This window comes from Narcine bancroftii, chromosome 1 (assembly GCF_036971445.1).
Source record: "Narcine bancroftii isolate sNarBan1 chromosome 1, sNarBan1.hap1, whole genome shotgun sequence".
Taxonomy (NCBI): Eukaryota; Metazoa; Chordata; class Chondrichthyes; order Torpediniformes; family Narcinidae; genus Narcine; species Narcine bancroftii.
The window spans coordinates 454,212,085-454,234,718 of NC_091469.1; the positions used below are offsets into that span (position 1 = coordinate 454,212,085).

At 39.9% G+C, this 22,634-nt stretch overlaps 1 protein-coding gene and 1 long non-coding RNA gene across 6 annotated transcripts in view; both read left to right on the plus strand.

The window, feature by feature from the left end:
• Positions 1-22,634, plus strand: part of LOC138751799 (uncharacterized protein C10orf67, mitochondrial-like) — a 207,618-nt gene that overhangs the window by 109,430 nt on the left and 75,554 nt on the right. The window lies entirely within an intron of this gene.
• Positions 16,525-17,828, plus strand: LOC138751800 (uncharacterized). The gene is made up of 3 exons (XR_011350195.1): positions 16,525-16,605; positions 17,103-17,265; positions 17,358-17,828. It is a non-coding gene; the product is annotated as an uncharacterized lncRNA (long non-coding RNA).

Consider the following 22,634-nt stretch of genomic DNA (forward strand, 5'->3'; position numbering starts at 1 on the left):
TATCCTCGGATTCCCCCCTTTCCATAAAAATTTCCTTATTATTTTCTTTAACTCCTTGAAGAATTTCTCTGTCACTTGTATTGGCAATGCCTGAAATAGGTATAATACCCTTGGAAAAATGTTCATTTTAATACAGTTTATCCTTCCTATTAGTGTTAGTGGTAAATCTTTCCAATGCTCTAAATCGTCCTGTAATTTTTTCATTAGTGGATAATAATTGAGTTTATATAGTTGGCCGAGATTTTTATTTATTTGTACACCTAGGTATCTTATTGCTTGCATTTGCCATCTAAACGGTGATTCCTTCTTAAATTTTGAGAAATCCGCATTATTCATAGGCATTGCTTCACTTTTATTTACGTTGATCTTGTAACCCGACACTTCTCCATATTCCTTCAATTTCTTATATAATTCTTTTATTGATAGTTCTGGTTCTGTTAAGTATACTATAACATCATCCGCAAATAAACTGATTTTATATTCCTTGTCTTTTATTTTTATCCCTTTTATATTATTTTCTGTTCTTATCAATTCTGCTAGTGGTTCTATAGCTAACGCGAACAATAAAAGTGATAGTGGGCATCCCTGCCGTGTTGACCTGCTTAAGTTAAATTGCTTTGATACATGTCCATTTACTGTCACTTTCGCTAATGGTCCCTTATATAATGCTTTAATCCAATTAATATACTTCTCCGGTAAACTGAATTTTTGCAATACTTTGAACAAATAATTCCATTCTACTCTGTCAAAGGCCTTCTCTGCGTCTAAAGCAACTGCTACTGTTGGCGCTTTATTCCCTTCTACTGCATGAATTAAGTTAATAAATTTACAAATATTGTCTGTTGTGCGTCTTTTTTTGATAAATCCAGTTTGGTCTAGATTTACCATTTTCGGTACATACTCTGCTAATCTGTTTGCTAATAGTTTAGCTATTATCTTATAATCTGTGTTAAGATATTGGTCTATATGACACTGGTGTGAGTGGATCTTTCCCTTGCTTTAGTATTACTGTAATTATTGCTGTTTTACATGAATCTGGTAAGCTTTGTGTTTTATCAATCTGGTTGATTACTTCCAGGAGGGGCAGAATTAATAAGTCTTTAAATGTTTTATAGAATTCTATTGGGAATCCATCCTCTCCTGGTGTCTTATTATTTGGTCATTTTTTTATTATCTCTTGTATTTCTACTATTCCAAATGGCTCTGTTAATTTATTTTGTTCCTCTATTTGTAGTTTTGGTAGTTCAATTTTAGTTAGAAATTCATCTATTTTCCCTTCTTTCCCTTCGTTTTCCATTCGGTATAATTGTTCATAGAATTCTCTAAAGTTTTCCTTAATTTCTTTTGGATTATATGTAATTTGTTTGTCTTTTTTCCTTGATGCCAATACCATTTTCTTAGCTTGTTCTGTCATAAGCTGCCATGCTAGGATTTTGTGCGTTTTTTCACCTAGTTCATAATATTTCTGTTTTGTCTTCATTATATTCTTCTCCACCTTATATGTTTGTAGTGTTTCATATTTTATTTTTTTATCCGCCAATTCTCTTCTTTTAGTTGTATCTTCCTTCATTGCTAATTCTTTTTCTATATTTACTATTTCCCTTTCCAACTGCTCTGTTTCCTGATTATAGTCCTTTTTCATCTTGGTTACATAACTTATTATTTGCCCTCTAATGAATGCTTTCATTGCATCCCATAGTATAAACTTATCTTTCACTGATTTTGTATTTATTTCAAAATACATTTTAATTTGTCTTTCAATAAATTCTCTAAAATCCTGCCTTTTGAGTAACATGGGGTTTAATCTCCATCTATACATTCTTGGAGGGATGTCTCTAACTTTATTGTCAATATTAAGGGTGAATGGTCCAATAGTATTCTAGCTTTATATTCTGTTTTTCTTACTCTATCTTGCATACGAGCTGATAACAAAAATAGGTCTATTCTTGAGTATGTTTTATGTCTAGCCGAGTAATATGAATATTCCTTTTCCTTTGGGTGTTGTTTCCTCCATATATCCAAAAGTTGCATTTCTTCCATCGATTTAATTATAAATTTGGTTACTTTGTTCTTTCTGTTAATTTTTTTCCCAGTTTTGTCCATATTTGAATCCAAATTCAGGTTGAAATCCCCTCCTATTAATATGTTCCCTTGCGTATCTGCTATCTTCAAAAAGATATCTTGCATAAACTTTTGATCTTCTTCGTTAGGTGAATATACATTGAGTAGATTCCAAAACTCCGAATATATCTGACATTTTATCATTACATATCTCCCTGCTGGATCTATTATTTCCTCTTCTATTTTAAATGGCACATTTTTACTAATTAATATAGCTACTCCTCTTGCTTTTGAATTATACAATGCTGCTGTTACGTGTCCTACCCAATCTCTTTTTAATTTCTCGTGCTCCAATTCAGTTAAATGTGTTTCTTGCACAAATGCTATATCAATTTTTTCTTTTTTCAGTAAATTTAGCAGTTTCTTCCTTTTAATTTGGTTATGTATTCCATTAATATTTAAAGTCATATAGTTCAACGTAGCCATTTTATACTTTGTTTATCTTCCCTTTCCGTTTCTCCATCATTACCTTTCCTTCTTATCCATTTCTGTTTTCTTGTTTTGAACCCTTTATAAGACAACATTCCTAAAACATCAAACATTTTCCTTATTCTCCTATTTAAAACTTCTTTAGCCCCAATCTCCCCTTCCCCTCCTGAGTTGTCCTTTATCCCTTGTCGGACAACCACATCTCCCCTCTCCATTTGGATTTGCGAATTCACTCGCAAGCGTCAGCTGATTTTGCAGTGACCGTAACTCCTCCCCACCCAGCCCCCCCAGAAAAGATTTCACTTTTCATATGTAACAAAGGTCACTCTTTTAATTCCCTCCTTATTCCCTCTATTCCCTTTCCTTCCCTTATTAATTCTTGTCTATACTCTCTATATTTTCCTCTAAATACGGATACATTCATGTATGCACACTATACATATACACACATATACCTCTTTACCCACATACATATAAATCGTGGTCATTTTTACTCTTATTACATGTCTTCATCTCTCTGCTTGTTTTGTAGTTGTTTTGCAAATTTCCTTGCTTCCTCTGGATCCGAGAATAGTTTTTTTCCATAAGATCGTTTTCACTGTATTGAACTCCTTCCTCTTCTTCAGGAGTTCAAAACTTATGTGTCTTTTTAGTTCGCAGTCTTTTGTACTCTCGTTACACGTCTTCATCTCTCAGTCTATTTTGTAATTGTTCTGCAAATTTTCGTGCTTCCTCTGGATCCGAGAATAGTCTGTTTTGCAGTCCTGGAATAAATATTTTCAATACCGCTGGATGCTTTAGTATAAATTTATACCCTTTCTTCCATAAAATCGCCTTTGCTGTATTGACCTCCTTTCTCTTCTTTAGGAGTTCAAAACTTATATCTGGATAAATGAAGATTTTTTGCCCTTTGTACTCCAGTGGCTTGTTGTCCTCTCTTACTTTTTCCATTGTTTTCTCCAGTACCTTTTCTCTTGTAGTATATCTTAGGAATTTTACTAAAATAGATCTTGGCTTTTGTTGTGGTTGTGGTTTAAAGGCCAATGCTCTATGTGCCCTTTCTATTTCCATTTCTTGCTGTAGTTCTGGACATCCTAGGATCCTAGGGATCCAATCTTTTATAAACTCTCTCATATTCTTGCCTTCTTCATCTTCCTTAAGGCCCACTATCTTTATGTTATTTCTTCTGTTATAATTTTCCATTATATCTATTTTCTGAGCTAACAGCTCTTGTGTCTCTTTAACTTTTTTTATTAGATTCCTCTAATTTCTTTTTTAAGTCCTCTACCTCCATTTCTACTGCTGCTTCTCGTTCTTCCACCTTGTCCATTCTTTTTCCCATTTCTGATAAGGTCATATCTATTTTATTCACTTTCTCTTCTGTATTGTTTATTCTTCTTCTTAAATCATTAAATTCTTGTGCTTGCCATTCTTTAAATGACTCCATGTATTCTTTAATAAGAGAAAGTATATCCTATGTCTTGCCTTTCCCTTCTTCTTCTATTTCACTGTACTCTTCCTCTTCCTCTTCTTCTTCCTCTGGGTTGGCCATCTGTTGTTTCTTTGTTGTCCTTTTCTTCTCTTCTTTCTTGTTTTCGTTGTCTTCTATGTTCTCCTCTTGCTGCTGCTGTTCTGTAGCTGTCATTGCCGGCTGTGGAGATCGACTCCCCAGCTGGTCACCCCTCCCGTCAGTGCGTTTTTTTGCATGCGCATCGCGCACTTTTACTCGGCTCAGTGAGCCATTTTTGTAGTCCACTTTCTACCGACCTGAGGGAGCGGGTTTCTCTCTCCACCACAGGCCTCTTCGAACAGGTAAGGCCTTCTCCTTCTTCTTCCGTTGTCTTTTCTTCCTCTCTTCTTACCGTTGGTTTCGATTTTTCTTTTTTCGTCACCATCTTCTTTCCACCTTTATACTCACTTTACTTTAATTTTTATTTTTGTGCCTTTGTGTTTTCCTTCATTTTTTCCGACTTTTCTGGAGAGGGCTGGAGTTCACCGTCCGGCCACTACTCCATCACGTGACTCCTCCGTGTGTTTTTCTTAAAGGGGAAGGATCACTATTATTTAAAGAGTCAAAGAAATTTTACTGTTAAAAAATATTGTTTTAAAGAAGAATTAATGTTAATGGAATTAATGGGACAGTGAAAAAAATGGGTCTTGGCATACCTAAAAAAAAATTAAAGGCAGATATATTCTTTTTACAAGAAACACATCTTACCAAATCGGAGCACGCAAAATTAAAAAGAGGATGAGTGGGGCAAGTAATATTGTCTTCATTTTATTCAAAAGCAAGAGGTGTAGCAATTTTAATTAATAAAAAATATACCAATAAATAATAAAAGAGACTTTAACTGATCAAGCTGGAAGATTTGTCATTGCACACTGAAAAAGTTATGCAGAATTATGGATGTTATGATGATGAAGCCTTTATGAAGGATATATTTTTAAAAAACCACAGGGGAAGACAAAATGTATTGATCGGAGGAGATTTCAATTTTATTTAGATCTAATATTGGACAAATCAGGGAGTAAAATAACAAGGCCAAAAGCTGCAAAAACAACATTATCATTTATGAAGGATTTAAATTTAATTGATATATGGAGGCTGCTCAAGCCCTTTTTTAGAAAGAGATAACATTCTATTCGAGGGTACATAATTCACATACAAGGATTGACTTTTTTTTTAATGTCTGTCCAGTTACAAAGTAGAGTGGTAAAAATGGAGTATTTGGCAAGATTTTTATCAGACCACTCAACATTAATATTAACTATTATGATAAATGAAAAGCAAGAAACTAAGTATAGATGGTGCTTTAATGCTACATTATAAAGAGGCTTGTTTCTTCTCTGGCCAGGATGGCTTTGTAAGGTGAGCCTGGTGAGCAGCTCGCTTCTTTGCCAGCAGCTCCTGGATTTCCTGGTTGTTTTCATCGAACCAGTCCTTGTTTTTCCTGGAGGAGAAGCCCAGTACCTCTTCAGTGGATTGCAGTATGGTAGTCTTCAGCTGATCCCAGAGGGTTTCAGGGGACGAGTCCATGAGGTGGATTGCATCCTCGAGCTTTGCTTTGAGGTTTGCCTGGAAGTTTCCTCTCACTTCGTCTGACATCTTCAGCGCAAACTCTGGGAGATCCAAAATGAGTGGTGGACTAGCCTCGCCAAACAAACCCAGCTCAGCGTGGACATTGGCGACTTCAGGGATTTTTGCGAGGCTCTAAAGGTTGTGTACGGCCCTTCACCCCAAATCCAAAGCCCGCTGCGCAGCTCAGATGGCAAAGTCCTCCTCAGCGACAAGATCTCCATCCTCAACCGATGGTCAGAACACTTCCAATCTCTTTTCAGTGCCAACCGCTCAGTCCAAGAATCCACTCTGCTCCAGCTCCCTCAAAAGCCCCTAAGGCTAGAGCTGGATGAGGTCCTCACCCGGGAAGAGACATATAAGGCAATTGAACAACTAAAAAGTGGCAAAGCAGCAGGTATGGATGGAATCCCCCCCAGAGGTCTGGAAGGCTGGATGAGTTTTTCAAGCTCTGCTGGGACCAAGGAAACCTGCCTCAGGACCTTCGTGATGCCATCATCATCACCCTATACAAAAACAAAGGCAAGAAATCAGACTGCTCAAACTACAGGGGAATCATGCTGCTCTCCATTGCAGGCAAAATCTTCGCTAGGATTCTCCTAAATAGAATAATACCTAGTGTCACCGAGAATGTTCTCCCAGAATCACAGTGCAGCTTTCGCGCAAACAGAGGAACTATTGACATGGTCTTTGCCCTCAGACAGCTCCAAGTGCAGAGAACAAAACAAAGGACTCTACATCACCTTTGTTGACCTCACCAAAGCCTTCGACACCATGAGCAGGAAAGGGCTTTGGCAAATACTAGAGCGCCTCGGATGTCCCCCAAAGTTCCTCAACATGGTTATCCAACTGCACGATAACCAACAAGGTCGGGTCAGATACAGCAATGAGCTCTCTGAACCCTTCTCCATTAACAATGGCGTGAAGCAAGGCTGTGTTCTCGCACCAACCCTCTTTTCAATCTTCTTCAGCATGATGCTGAACCAAGCCATGAAAGACCTCAACAATGAAGACACTGTTTACATCCGGTACCGCACGGATGGCAGTCTCTTCAATCTGAGGCGCCTGCAAGCTCACACCAAGACACAAGAGCAACTTGTCTGTGAACTACTCTTTGCTGACGATGCCCCTTTAGTTGCCCATTCAGAGCCAGCTCTTCAGCGCTTGACGTCCTGTTTTGCAGAAACTGCCAAAATGTTTGGCCTGGAAGTCAGCCTGAAGAAAACCGAGGTCCTCCATCAGCCAGCTCCCCACCATGACTACCAGCCCCCCCACATCTCCATCGGGCACACAAAACTCAAAACAGTCAACCAGTTTACCTATCTCGGCTGCACCATTTCATCGGATGCAAGGATCGACAACGAGATAGACAACAGACTCGCCAAGGCAAATAGCGCCTTTGGAAGACTTCACAAAAGAGTCTTGAAAAACAACCAACTGAAAAACCTCACAAAGATTAGCATATACAGAGCCGTTGTCATACCCACACTCCTGTTCGGCTCCGAATGATGGGTCCTCTACCGGCATCACCTACGACTCCTAAAATGCTTCCACCAGCATTGTCTCCGCTCCATCCTCAACATTCATTGGAGCGACTTCATCCCTAACATCGAAGTACTCGAGATGGCAGAGGCTGACAGCATCGAATCCATGCTGCTGAAGATCCAACCGCGCTGGGTAGGTCACGTCTCCAGAATGGAGGACCATCGCCTTCCCAAGATTGTGTTATATGGCGAGCTCTCCACTGGCCACCGTGACAGAGGTGCACCAAAGAAGAGGTACAAGGACTGTCTAAAGAAATCTCTTGGTGCCTGCCACATTGACCACCACCAGTGGGCTGATATCGCCTCAAACCGTGCATCTTGGCGCCTCACAGTTCGGCGGGCAGCAATCTCCTTTGAAGAAGACCGCAGAGCCCACCTCACTGACAAAAGGCAAAGGAGGAAAAACCCAACACCCAACTCCAACCAACCAATTTTCCCCTGCAACCGCTGCAACCGTGTCTGCCTGTCCCGCATCGGACTTGTCAGCCATAAACGAGCCTGCAGATGACGTGGACATTTACCCCTCCATAAATCTTCGTCTGCGAAGCCAAGCCAAAGAAGATAAAGAGGAATGATTTTTATAAATTTATTAAGAGACAGATAGAAATATTTTGTGAAAACAATCTTCCTTCCACTGACAACAGTTTTCTAATATGAAATACACTTAAAGCTTATCTGAAGGGACAAATTATTTCCTACACTAAAAATTTTAAGAGAGAATATGCAAGAGACTTAAATGGTCTAGAGAAGGATTCAACAAAACTGGAAAAAGAATATCAGATAGCAGGAATACAAGAAAAATGTAGAATATTAAAGAACAAAAAGTTACAATATATTATACTACAAACATTTAGAATAGGGAAAAAAGATTTTTAAAAACTAAAAATATTATGAACTAGGAGAACAGGCACATAAAATGTTATCTTCAAGAGCGAGGGAAAGGGAAGCGGGGCTATGTGTCCTGGGTAAACTGTTATATGCACAATAAAGACATTTTTTTAAAAAAGCAGTCCATAGGAAAGTTCAAGTTTAATGGTGTTTGAATGATTTAGTTAGGTGGATTTATGGATTTTTGCACCGAAAAAAAAATGTTATCTTCGCAGTTTAAAGCAGAGGAATCATCCAGAATGATAAATACAATAGAATCCGAAGCAGATTCTATAACATATAATCAAAAATAAATGAATAATATGTTTAGACAATACTTTATGAAGCTATATAAATCAGAATTAGTAGGAGATGAAAGCGAAATGGAAGAATTTTTAACAAATGTTGAACTTGCTAAACTAGAAGATCGACAAAAATGACATAGATGCACCTTTTACAAGGTACAAAGTAGAGAAAGGTAATAAGTCCGCAAGGGAAGATTGGTTCCCTCCTGAGTTTTATAGACAATTTAAAGATTTATTGATGCCTCTTTTGATGGATATGTTGGGCCAGATGGTGAAGACCCAAAACCCTCCCAGAAACTTTTTCAACTCCTATAATTACAGTGCTACTGAAGAAAGGTTAAAAACTTTAACCCATTAAACCCATTAAAAACTTCATCATACAGACCAATGTCACTTCTGAATGCAGTTTATAAAATTCTAGCAAAGACACTAGCCAACAGATTGGGTGAGTATTTGCCAAAATGAATACATCCAGATGAGGTGGGATTTGTTGAAGGAAGTCATTCTTCAAATAGTCTAGGTAGATTATTCAATATAATAAATAAGGCAAAATCAAGATTGAATCTAAACATAACTATTTCTGTCGATGCAGAAAAGGAACTTGACTGACTAGAATGTCCTTTTTTATATAAAACATTGAAAACATTTGGTATAGGTAGAAAAATGTATAAATTGGATAAAAATTCTTTATCTTAAGCCACAAGCTAAAATTATAACTAATAACCAAATCTCATCTATTTTTCCTTTGAGTAGATCGAATAGACAGGGGTGCCCTCTATCTCCAGCATTATTCATACCAGCATTGAACCTCTGGCAGAAATTATAGGAAGAGATCCAGATATTAAGAGTTTCAAAGTTGGACAGGAAGAACATAAAATTAGTTTATTTGCTGATGTCGTGCGATTATATATGTCTGACCCAGCTGGATCATTGATAAGATTATAAACAATATTAGAAAAATATGGAAGAATATCTGGATATAAAATAAATATGGACAAAAGTGAGATAATGCCATTGCAAAACTTTGATTATGAAAGATACCAAAAAGGTATTAGATTTAAATGGAAGAAGTATGGAATAAGATACTTAGGAATAATGACAGATAATAATTTACAGAATTTATATAAGCACAATTATACCCATCTAGTAGAAAAAATAGGAAAAGATTTACAAAAGTGGAAAGATCTGCCAATTACTTTAATAGGAGAGGTAAATTGTATAAAAACAAAGGTAATGCCAAGACTACAGTATCTCTTTCAATTGATGGCTGTTGCACTAACAAAAAATTTCTTTAAATTATTACATAATTGTATAAGACAATTCCTATGGAATAATAAATTATCAAGAATTCCTCTGGAAAATTTAACATGGGACTACAAATTGGGAGGACCTAGACTTCCGGATTTTAAGTATTTCCTATCAGCACAAGCAAGATTCCTATCATCTTTCTTTGAAGACAACAGTCCCCCCTCATGGATTCAAATGGGACTGATTCAATAAAAGAGGAAACAATGAAGGTCTTTATTTAACTTAAAGAACAAATATGACATATTCATAAAAATATGACAACCATATTTGGACTATATAGGGGCCCAAGTACAGTAATAAAAAATGTGCTACTATTATAAAAATATAGGTGACCTCCCCAATGAAGATTTTCTTTTTTAAAAACCCAACTGTAAGCCCTGATGGTATACAGATTTATACTCTGAAGGGAGTGGGAGGGAAGGGGTTGTTGTGATTTATTTTGTAATAAAAAAATTATGCACATGTATACATATTGTGTATATGTTGATATGTATATTGTGTATATGTTGATATGGAATATGTTGATATGTATATTTATGGAAAAAATTTAAAATATTCAAAAAAAATAGTCAAAGTGCTAAAATTATACATTGTGATATGATTGACCACATTCTACAGTTCTGTTATTTTACCCTATTTGCTTTATTCTGCTGGGTTGTACTTAAAATGTAAGAAAAACTTGATCACTCCTTCCTCATTTGTGTATCCTCTTGTCCCTGAAATCGGATGAACTTTTGTTCAATCTTCAGATAAGGAAACCAAACTATACACAGGGTTCCACATGTGATCTTTCAGCAAGAATATTATAATTTTCTGATCACCATAATTTAAGCTCATGTACTATTTGCATTGCTTTCTTTAACTACATGTTAAACTTCTGTTATTCATGAACCAGAAGAACAAATATTCTCTGAATGCCAGCATTTACCAGTATTTTGGCATTTTTTGAAAAATATTTTTTCCATATCATCTGCCAAAATAGAAATTGTCACATTTTCTCTCATGTTGCACCTGCCACCTTTTTGCACTTCATTTATATATCTATCTTTGCAGCCTCTTTGTGTACTCTTCGCAGCTTACTTTCCCATCTAGCTTTGACCATTGGGAGAATTATATACATTACACTTTGTCCTCTCATTTAAATCATTGCTGTAAATTGTAAATAGCTGAGCAAAGCAACAATTCTTGTGTTAACCCTCTCATTACATCTGACCAACCAGAAAACAACCAGTTAGATTTAATTTAGTCAGATGACTGCCACTCTACTTCTTATGCACCTGCTGTGAAGATCCAAGTGCATTGCATCGACAGGTTCTCTCTTATCTATACTGTTAACTGAAGTATGTGCTGAGAAAGATTATTTGATTTGTTCCTTTCATAGGATGTAATTAAATCTACCTAATCATGCTTTTCAAAGTGCTTAGTAGCAAGGCCCCAATAAAAGCTGATGTTTCATGGTAACATATTTGGAGTTTTCTTTATTTCCATCTTAAATACCAAATTTAGTTTTATTCCCTTCTGAACAACAGGATCATTCTCATATTCAGGAATTTCTGAAAATCATATTTCCATACATCACCATGTTTGTAACCCTAGAACGTGGGGGTTAAATTCAGGGGATTGAGTAATTTTGGTATATTAATTTCTCAAGTACCTGTTGTTTAGTATGAGTAATTATTTGAAGTTTTCAACTCTCATTGAACCTTTTTTCCTTTCTATTTTCTATTTTTTGTCTTCTATTGTGATACTTGGAGTCATTGTTTTTTGCAAAGGGTTCAAAAATTTGTTTCCTCAAAGAATGGTACAAATAGAGTGTATGAATATTTCTAAAGCACAGGCAGGCAGATTATTGATGAGCAAAGAGTTGAAAGATTTCCAAGAGAAAGTGGGAATGCACAATTGAAGTCACAATCAGGTTTGAGTGGCCTCATTCATTTGCCCATTTATGTCAATTTACTTCTTTTGCCTTCATCTCACCAAAAGTAATCTTCATACCTTTACCAACAGTCTCATTTACTTCAGCATTCTCAAGAATGGCAATTTCTCCAAAATGCATAAACTATAGGTTATTAAATTGCAGTCTGTTCTTATTTGACACATCTTCATATTCATTATATATCAAACTTTACATTTCATACAAGCATACTTTCTCTTTTGTCTTTAAAGCTTTCTGCAGCTCAGTGACCTGTAACTAAAAGCACAGCTTATCACTCTTTTTGCCTCTGCCCACCCTTCACACTCTTTGACCGACAGTTGTTGACAGTGACATCAATGGTTTAACTTAACAACTGAATTTTTGAGCCACTTTAACTAGTTTTGAAGTATAATTTCAACCGCTCCATTTTTTTGTGAGCATAAAATTAACCTTTTATCTGCTTTGATCTTTAGCAGTGCTTCTTCTTTTGCCATTTCATAAGGTAAGTGCTCCAATTTGTGAAGGGCATATTATTGTGGTAATTTTGAATGCTTAATTAAACAATTCTCATATGTTTCATTCCTTGTACACTTTAGTGGTATAATTTCTATTGTCCACTTGTTAGCAATCTTCGGTTGTGCTTCATTCACTATTTTCAATTGGTTATTTTTTCTTATTTTAACTCATGTCATGGATGGGTACACCATAGAAAAAGGGTGTTTGACTCATTGGGCCTGCATCAACAACAAGCACCAACTTATTGCTAATCCCACAGGTATCACATTTTATTCTCCCTTCATTTGCAATCTCGTTTCCAACCCAAAGATTCTAAAACTCATCTACACACTAGGGGAAATTTATAGTGGCCTATTATTCTACATATTTGGAATGTGGGAGAAATCATAGCACCCAAGAAAAATGTATACAATCACAGCAAACTCCATAGAGGGTGCATATCAGGATTGAACCATGGTACCTGGAGCTGTGAGCTCTACCTGCTGCACCACTATCACCCTCATTTTACAGGATATAAATATAGCTAGAAAAGTTGGCATTTATTGTCAATCTGTAGCAAAGTATTCTATACTGAGGTACTATAGATTTGGTTGACACGTTGTGGAATCGCTGTACATGTTGTTGAGTTAATAGATACATGGGGAATTCAATATATAGGCTGTGGAATCTAATGCAAGACTGACACTTCCAGGTTTGCATGCTGGACTTGTATACATCACTGGTCTGTCACATAGACAGGAAGTGATACCATCAGTGATGTCATCAGTTCAGATAAAAACCTATGTTGGATGTACGTCAATTTCCTGCATTTTCCACAGCACATCCGCTATTTTGGGAGGCAGTTTGCTTGCTGGTAGGTGGGTCACCACATGACAGTGGTCTTCCTCTCCGCCGAGAAGCCTGAACCACAACTGATTCAGGAGGGTAGGTTTGAGGCGGTCATTTTCAAAAGCTTCTTCTTTACCTCCAATGTCCAAAATGTATGTCAAACCATTGCATTTTAGTACCTTGAAGGGACCCTCATACGGACGCTGGAATGGTGCTCGTGTGCTCCTTTCTGTACAAAAATGTACTTGCAGACCTGCCAATTCTGGAGTTACATAGGACCTTGACTGACCATGTTGAGATGTTGGTATGGGCGCTAAAGTACCGAGCTTCTCGCGGAGCTTGCTTAGGACCACTATGGGCATCTTCTCCTGTCCTGTGAGTCTGATACAAATTTTCCTGGAACCATCAGGGGTGTGCCATAGACCAGCTCTGTCAATGAGACACCTGTATTGTCCTTAGGTGCCATTTGTACCCATGGCAATCCATCAACCCAGTTAGGTCCATACAGACACACCATAAGGGCTGATTTAAATTGCCTATGGAACATTTCTACTGGTCTGTTGGATTGTGGGTGATACAGAGTTGTGTGGTACAGCTTTGTTCCAAGCAGAGTGGCCATTGCTGACCTTGGACTTGATATGAATTGGGCACCCCTGACAGACTTGATGTGTGCAGGAAGACTGAAACGTGCTATCCAGATGGAAATGAGAGCCCTATTGCAGGTGTTGGTAATCATGTCTGCAAGTGGAACTGTCTCTGGCCACTGCGTGGCCTGATACTCTATAGTGAGAAGAAAATGGGAACCATGTGACATCAGCAGGGGGCCTACAATGTCCGTGGTCAAACCTCCGAAATGTCGGCTCAAAAGATTGTAGTAGGACTTTCGTGTAATGGTGGACTTTGGATGTCTGACAATGAGTGCATGTCTGCACCCAATTGCTGACCTGTTTTCGAATGCCATGCCACACAAATCTGTTAGCTACTAACTGGACAGTCATTCTGATCAATGGATGTGCCATCCTGTGTAAATACCTGCTCCCTCCCGGCCACCAGAATGATCGGGTGAGGGTGACTTGTAGTTACATCACACGTGAGTTTGAGCTCCCCTGGGCCTACCGGAATTTCTTCTAGCTTCAGGTTTGAGTCTCCTGTTCCATAACGCGGAATTTCTTCATCTGCCTGTTGCGCTTTCACTAGTCCACTCCTTGGGTTAAGGTCTACATAGATTGTATGGCCGGGTGAGACAGCGCATCTGCAACTACTTTGGCCTTTCCTGAGTTGTGTTTGATGGCCGTCGTGAACTCAGAAATATATGATAAATGTCCCTGTTGTGAGCTGAACATGGATCTAATGGTTGTAAAAGCCGTGAAATGCCTACCTTCTAGAAAGTACCTAAACTATCTGATAGCTAGGCACAGTGCCAACAATTTTCGATCAAAAGCACTATACTTGCATTCTGGTGGTCTTAGGTGCTTGCTGAAGAAAGCCAGTGGTTTTCCTTGCCCATTGATGTACTGTTCAAGTACTCCTCCACTGCCATAATGGACACATCCACTGTCAGGACTGTGAGGACATCCTTCTTTGGTGGACCAGCAATGCAGCATTAGCCAGTGATTCCTAGGTGTTCTCAAATGCTGCTGACGATTCTTCACCCCAAGTGACATCCGTTATCTTGACTAACAAAAGAGGACACATGATGTGAACCACTGATGGTAGAAACCAGCGATAAAAGTTCACCATTCCATTGAACTCCAGGAAGCCTTTAACTGTGCTGAGCTTAGCGATGTTTCTGATGACTGCAGCTAGCGATAAGTTCGACATCTAGGCATATGAAGGTAAAGTTGAGATTGCGTCCCACTCTGTCCATTAAATCTTGGAAAGTCTACACGGCATTCTTGAGCCCAAAAGGCATCCTTCTGAATTCAAAAAGGCCAAAATGGGTAATAATAGCCATTTTTAGAATGTCATCCGGGATATCCCCAGACCAAATCCAGCTTGGAAAAGATGCAGACTCCCTGCAGGTTGGACGCAAAGTCCTGTAAATGTGGTTCTGGGTTGCAATCTGGTTCAATCTGTGATAATCACTGCAGGGTGTCAATCCATCTGCAGCCTTGGGTACCATGTGAAGCGAGGAGGCCCATGAGCTATCCTTTCAAACTCCTCTTTGGCCAGATGGAGAGAGACTGTGAGCTTGGGCATGCAGTGGTGGCCCTTCAGTTGGTATGGGGTGCTGCACCCCACGTTTTGGCATCGACAAGGTGAATTGCAGTATAATTATTGTGGGGAATTCCACCTACAACCTGGAGAAATCATTCTCCGAAAGAATAACGGAGTCTAAATGCAGGGTTGGCAGCTTGGATTCACCTAGGGCAAAGGTCTGGAAAGTTGGTATGAACGAGCCTTCGTCCCTCTAGATAAACCAGTAGTCCATGTTCTCTGAGAAAATCAGCTCCAGTAATGGTTGTTCAACCACAGCCAATGTGAAAGTCCATGTGAACTTAGTATCGCTGAACTGAAGCGGGATTCTACACGTAGTTTAGTACTGCAGTTTGTGGGTTTCAATTATGGCCTGGGTTTTCTGTTACGTGTGTCACATCCCAAAGGGGGAAGCATGCTGATCTCAGCTCCTGTATCCACCAAGAAATGCCGGCTGGAATGTCTATCCTAGATATATAAAAGGTCTCGATAGCCAGCCGCTGCAGTCATTAGTGATGGCTGGCCCTGGCCTTTCCCTAAAATTCACAGGGAGGTCAGCAGCAGTGGTAGAAATACTAATAGTGCTATATTCGATCCATTGTAGCCAACTTGTAATCAGACAAAAGATTTGATCGACTCTGCTGCCAGTCTATTGTTGGAGTTGCACGGTCCTGCTGCTGTGAGCAGGATCTGGTGACCTGTCCTACGGATGTCACGCTTTCTTGCCTAGCCCGCCATAGAATGTCACCACAGGCCACAACTCTCCATGGGTCACTGAAATTTTTATCAGCCAGCAGCATGTGGATATCTTCTGGTAATTGCTCCAAGAATGCCTGCTTGAACATGAGGCAGAACCTATGTCCTTCTGCTAGTGCCAGCATTTCATTCATGAGTGTGGAAGGCAGTCCTTTCTCCCAAGCCATCCAAGTGAAGTAAATGGGCTGCTTACTCACGTCATGAGAGGCCAAAGGTATGGATGAGCAGACTCTTGAGCGCCATATATTTTCCCTCCTCTGTAAGCCACTGCAGAAAATTGGAAACTTGGTAGTACTGCATGGATCAGATGTTATCTGCCTCAACTGGAATTGGGCTTCTGCTTGGCCAAACCATACACATGGTTGTGAAATCCAAAACATTGGCAGTTTCATAACCATAGCATGCATTGAAGAAAAATTTTCTGTGTTAGGGTCCAAACATCGTTTAGTCTATTGAGGTGAACAATATAATGAAGGATTCTATACTATACTATTCTATTCTATACTAAGATAGATGTTGGTGTACACATTGTGGAATCGCTGTACACGTTGTCAAGTTGATGGGAAATCTAGTGCAAGACTGACACCTCCAGGCTTGCATGCTGGGCTTGTATACATCACATAGACAGGAAGTGATAGCATCAGTGATGTCATCAGTCCAGATTAAAAATATGAGTTGCATGCATGTCAATTTACTGCATTTTCCACAGCATGTCTGCCATTTTGGGAGCCGGTTCAGTTGCTGGTGAGTGGGTCACCACAAATCCTTAAGATCCCTTGAAATGAGTTTCATTTAGATTCCAACCATATTGTCTAAAGGCAAAAACAGATGAGGATAGCAAATTTTCTTCCTGGAAGAACATTAATGGATCAGATATGTTTTTTACAACCATCAGTGCTTTTATGACTACCAATATTTTTAAGTCCAAAAATACATAATTACAAGGAAATAGTTATTTAATAATTATTTATTTTCAAAAAAATAGCACATTGGGAGACAGACTGATCTTTAGTCGTAGTTTCGTTATGGACCACACTTTGGTTTACCCACCACCAAAGTTGAGAACCCTCAACTGGATAGTATCTATTTCCTGCATTCCTGCTCCCACCTCCTCATTACACCTGCAATTTTTCTAATCTAGTGTACTGCATTTAGTTCTCAAAATGTGATCTGATCTCCATTCGAGAATCTAAATACAAATTGGATTCAAGCTTTGGAGAATGCTTTTGATCTGTCCTCAGGAGCAACCTGAGCTGCCATTTGAATTCTCCATTCTGACTCATCTGTGTGTAGTATCCTGTCCTGTTTCACTGAGACCCAATATAAACTCAAGGAGCAGCACCTCATCTTCCATCTGGAGATATTGCAATCTTTGAGACTCAATATTGCAGCCAACAATTTCAGGTAACTAAACTTCTCTATTTGTATCAGAACTGGTCAATTTTGTCGTCATTTTATCCATCTGTAATGTTAACTCAGTTTTTCTCTCTCAACAGACATTGCCTGATCTACTAGCTATTTCCCAGCTGTTCCTTTTGGTTTAATTTCACTGCAACAGTTCTGATATTAATTTCATTGTCTACGTGTTCGTTTTTAAATTTAGACGTAGAGCACGGTAACAGGCACACAGCACACGAGCCCAAGCAACCCAATTACACCCAATTGACCTACAAGTTTGTTTTGAGGGGTTGAAGGAAACCAGAGCACCCAGAAGAAACCCACGCAACTCATTACAGACATGCGGATTTGAATCCTGGTCGCTGGCGCTGTAGCAATGTTGTGCTCACCGTGCCGCCTTATTTTTGATTTCTGACTCTGACTGCCTCCAATAATCTATCAATTAGATAATTAATCAGAGAAAAATCTATTTGATTTTTTTTTTGCTATGCTCCACCTTTTCTTTCCTCACTTTTCCAGTTCTGATGAAAGGTCTTCAACCTGAAATAATTCTCTTTCCAAAAATAAACAGTTGACAGTGAGCAAAGTTATCTTCCTGTGTCCTCACCACTCTCTCTCTCTCTCTCTGTGGCAGATCCATCTGTTCATATGGCATTGTGGAAACAAAGAGTGTTTTCACATTGAGGATACCCTCTATTGTAGTGGACATATGTAAAGTGAAACATCAGCAGCAGTAATGTTAACCACTCAGTTTCTATCCTCATAGCACAACATATCCTTCCAATCTAAAGGATCAACCCTAGTTCAATAAGGAAGGCAGATGAGCATGCAGCACCAACATGATGCCTGTTGAGCAATGCTGCAATGCAGGATCACATGCCTGGAAAATGTTAAAAAAAAACATACAATGGAACAAAATTATCTCACAATCAGCAGATTAGATGAACCCCAGTAGTTCATCTCATCATAAATGTTAGCAACAATTAAGCAATGTAGAGCTCGTCGAAAGAATCAAAGACTTGTTGATCCAAACCAAGGCTTTTATTAACAAAAGACAGGAGCTCTTCACAGGTGGCCGACCAGTCCGGAATGATCCGACCTGGCTAGGGACACAACCCTTTAAGGCCCAGACAATAGGCGTGGCTTAGCTCTCAGCCAATCGCTGTAAGCACAGTCTAGATACTGACAAGGAGGCTCAATGAACATACTTGCTGAGGGTAGGGCCCAGTAAGGGAGTGCGAATCAGAAGCATTCACAAAATGTTCAGCCAGATGTGAAAAATATATGATCCATCTTGACATCCTCCAGGGAGCCCAATTAACAAAATAACTTGATTCAATTCACTTGATGTCAAGAAACACCTGAGAGAACTGGGATCAAGCAACCTCCCAATTAGCTGCACTGTACCAAAAGTGTTCCAGTAGTTATAACACTGACATCCATCCAACATTGTGGAAAATTGCATGGTTACATCCTTTTCACTAAAAGCAGGACAAATCTGGCTAATCACTATCTAGGCAGTCTGTTATCAGCAAAGGGAAGGAGAATGTTATCAATAGTGATATCAACTAGTACTTATTCACCTGTAATCTTCCCACCTTTGCCCAGTTTGACTTTCATATGCAAGTCCCAACCTTATCTCCATCTTAATCCAAGTATGAACCCAAAAGATAAATTCCAGAGCAAGCGAGGTAAGGAGGGATGCACTTTGCATGACACCACGTTGAGTATGTAGATTAAGGACCGATAGTAGAGTTGAAGCCAGTGAGCATCAAAGAAGAAGCAATGTTGGATTCCTACCTTACACCACTGAAAATAGTTGTGGCTAATGGAAGTCAATCATCCTGACCTCAGGACATCGGTGCAGGAATTCTTCATTCCAACACAGTGTTCTAAGCCCGATCCTCTTCCATTAAAAGATCAAATAGTTTGTGCACTCACTCATGATTGTTTAATTCCATTCACAACTCCCCAGTAGATGAATCTGTTCATATCAGAATGCACGATTTAGCCCCCAAGCTGGTAAATAGTAAGGAACATCATTTAACTACTCCCTTGATTTTAGCCAAAAGGCTGAGAAGTGATCATCTTATAACTACTAACCTGTAGCGGCGGCTACACTGCTAAGTGAAGGATCGCACAACCAGATGGGTTGAGTTCAGTGAGCAAAAACTGATTTATTGCAGGCTTCCTTGCTGGTCTTATACTCCCATATAACCATATAACCACTTACAGCACAGAACAGGCCAGTTCGGCCCTACTAGTCCATGCCGTAACAAATCCCCACCCTCCTAGTCCCACTGACCAGCACCCGGTTCATACCCCTCCAGTCCTCTCATATCCATGTAACTATCTAGTCTTTCCTTAAATGTAACCAATGATCCCGCCTCGACCACGTCTGTCAGAAGCTCATTCCACATCCCCACCACCCTTTGCGTAAAGAAATTTCCCCTCATGTTCCCCATAATTTTCCCCCTTCAATCTTAAACCATGCCCTCTAGTTTGAATCTTTCCCACTCTTAATTGAAAAAGCCTATCCATGTTTACTCTGTCTGTCCCTTTTAAAATCTTAAACACCTCTATCAAGTCCCCTCTCAATCTTCTACGCTCCAGAGAAAAAAGCCCCAGTCTGCACAGCCTTTCCCTGTAACTCAAACTTTGAAATCCTGTCAACATTCTCGTGAACCTTCTCTGCACTCTCTCTATTTTGTTTATATCTTTCCTATAATTCGGTAACAAAAACTGTACACAGTACTCCAAATTTGGCCTCACCAATGCCTTGTACAATTTCATCATAACCTACCTACTCTTGAATTCAATACTCCGATTTATGAAGGCCAACATTCCAAATGCCTTCTTCACCACACCATCTACCTGAGTATCAGCCTTGAGGGTACTATTTACCAGGACTGACAACACTTCCGAGCCTTGGCTCCCCAGCGCTGGTGGAAGAAGCAGAGGCCTGAAGTGGGTGACTTGCTTCTGTCTATGCTCTTTGAAGTTCCTGCAGGGGCCGGGTGTTCCACCGCAACGCTAGAGGAAGGCTTGGCCTGGTCATGCCCGTGACTCGTAACCTGGTGGACTGCTGAGCCCTCCGGGAATCATTTGAGCCACAGCTCCTGAGCCTTTTGAGCGATCTTCGTAGGGTCGACAAAGCTCTCCTGGGACAGTAACGGCCAGATGTCTTCAGGCAGATGGTCGAGGAAGATGCGCTCGAATAGTAGTCAGTTGGTGTGATCACCCATGAGCATGAGCATCTCGTCCTTCAACTCGATTGGAGTTCTGTCCCCCAAGGCATCGAGGCGCAGCATCTGAGTGGCATGCTGGCGCCTGGAGAGGCCGAGGGAGCCAGTGAGCACCCGCTTGATGGTCCCGTACTTATCTTCCGTGGGTGGGTGCTGAACAAGGTGCAGCACTTGTTTGGCGGTGGCCTGGTCCAGAGTGGCGACCACATGGTAAAACTTAGTCGAATCCGATGAAATCTGGCAGAAGTGAAACTGAGCCTCTGCGTGGCTGAACCAGGTCTCCTGAACCCAGAAGTCAAGAAACTTGATGGCTATAGTGTTGATTGAAGGGTTGTTCATATTGGGTTCAAAGATGTTTGAACCTGTCGGGGTCACTAATTGACTACACTGCTAACTGAAGGATCGCACAACCAGATGGGTTGAGTTCAGTGAGCAAAACCTGATTTATTGTAGGCTGCCTGGCTGGTCTTATACTTCCAGCCCTGACCTGGCTGAGAATCGCACTGGGGGCCCCCGACGTCACCAGGGCGTCAGATGGGTTCCCAAGCACGGGCTTCTGAGCCCGGTGCCGAGGTCGCGAGGAAACCCCCGACGGTGCCATTTTGGCCGGCTGCCCCACCGCGTGCGTGACAAGCGGGGCTGGTTTGCCTGCCTAATGGCGTACTGCCACAAACCCATGATATTCATTGGTATTACTACCACAAATACTCGGGCAATGAGTTCAGACCATTTGATTAGTCTGACCTACTTTTACTTTTGCCAACATTGTGTACCATCAACAAAATGGTTACCCACTTAAGCTTTACGGCTTTGTTTGTGCACTTCTCAAGTCAGAGGACCATTTACTTAAAAGAATAATTATTAATTATGACACAAAAGTAAAAACACAAAAATACTGGAGGAACTGAGTAGATCTCGCAGCATCCACAGGAGGTAAAGATGCATAACCACTGTTTCAGGCCTGAGCCCTTCTTCAAGGTATCAGTGAAAAGCAGGCACGCAGCTGAATAAGAAGGCTGAGGAGAAAGGAAGAAAGGACAAGGAGTGGAGCACAAGCCAATAGACGAAAAGGTGATAATTGGATATGGATAGGAGGGTAGTAGAGGAAAGGTGAGAAGATGAGAATTGATTGAGGGAGGGGATGGCTCTATGAATGCAGAGCTGGAAGAAAGGAAACAGGGAAAGAGAGAGAGAGAGAGAGAAAAACAGCTAGAGGAAAGTAGAAATATGGACTAGGGAGGGGAGAGATGGGGTGGGAGGGGGCTAATGAAAACTGGAGGTCCATATTAATGCCATCTGGTTGGAGGGTGCCCAGACGGAATATGAGGTGTTTCTCCACCAATTTGTGGGTGGCCTCAGTCTGGCAGACCATGGACAAACATGTCAGCATGGGAATGGGGCAAGGAATTGAAATAGGTTGCCACTGGGAGATCCCTGCTATCACAGCAGGCTGAGTTAAAGTGCTGAACGAAGCAATCTCCCAGTCTGCATCCAGTCTCCCTGAGGAGAATTAAAATCCAATTACTTTTTCCAAACCAATCTTTACTTAATACTGTTTTATTGTTTTAATTAATCAATTAATTGTTATTATCTTGTTATCAGTCACATTAATAACAAAGAGCACACCCTCCAACCCTCACCCCCCCCCCCCACCACCCCTCTCAGTTATTCTGTTGGAAAAACAGAGAAAAGAAAAACCTAAACTCATGACCTTTCAAAATAGAAGAGCAGCATTCAGGATAGCAATAAAAACTTCATTCAAAGCGCACAGAAGTCCAAGGTGAATAGAAAATGGTAATGCACCACCTCCCGTATTAGCTGTCTGCATGCCTCTTGAAGCACCTCTTATCCCATCTGAAGTAGCCTGTGGATTCTAAATTAGCCTGATCAGCCACCTTAGAATCTGGAATGAAAGCCTAATTTTTGACCTTCAGGACTGCCCAGATGAGAGAGAAAAGTCAAAGGATGAACCAAAAGATGCCTATTTGAATAGTTATTCTTAACCAAAATCATCATCTGTATGAAAACCACATTTTAAAAAAATGAATGCATCATTTTCTTATCACAGCATAGCTCTCAAAGAAATCAAAGCATTAAATTGGCTCCATGGTAACTCAATTTTTGAATACA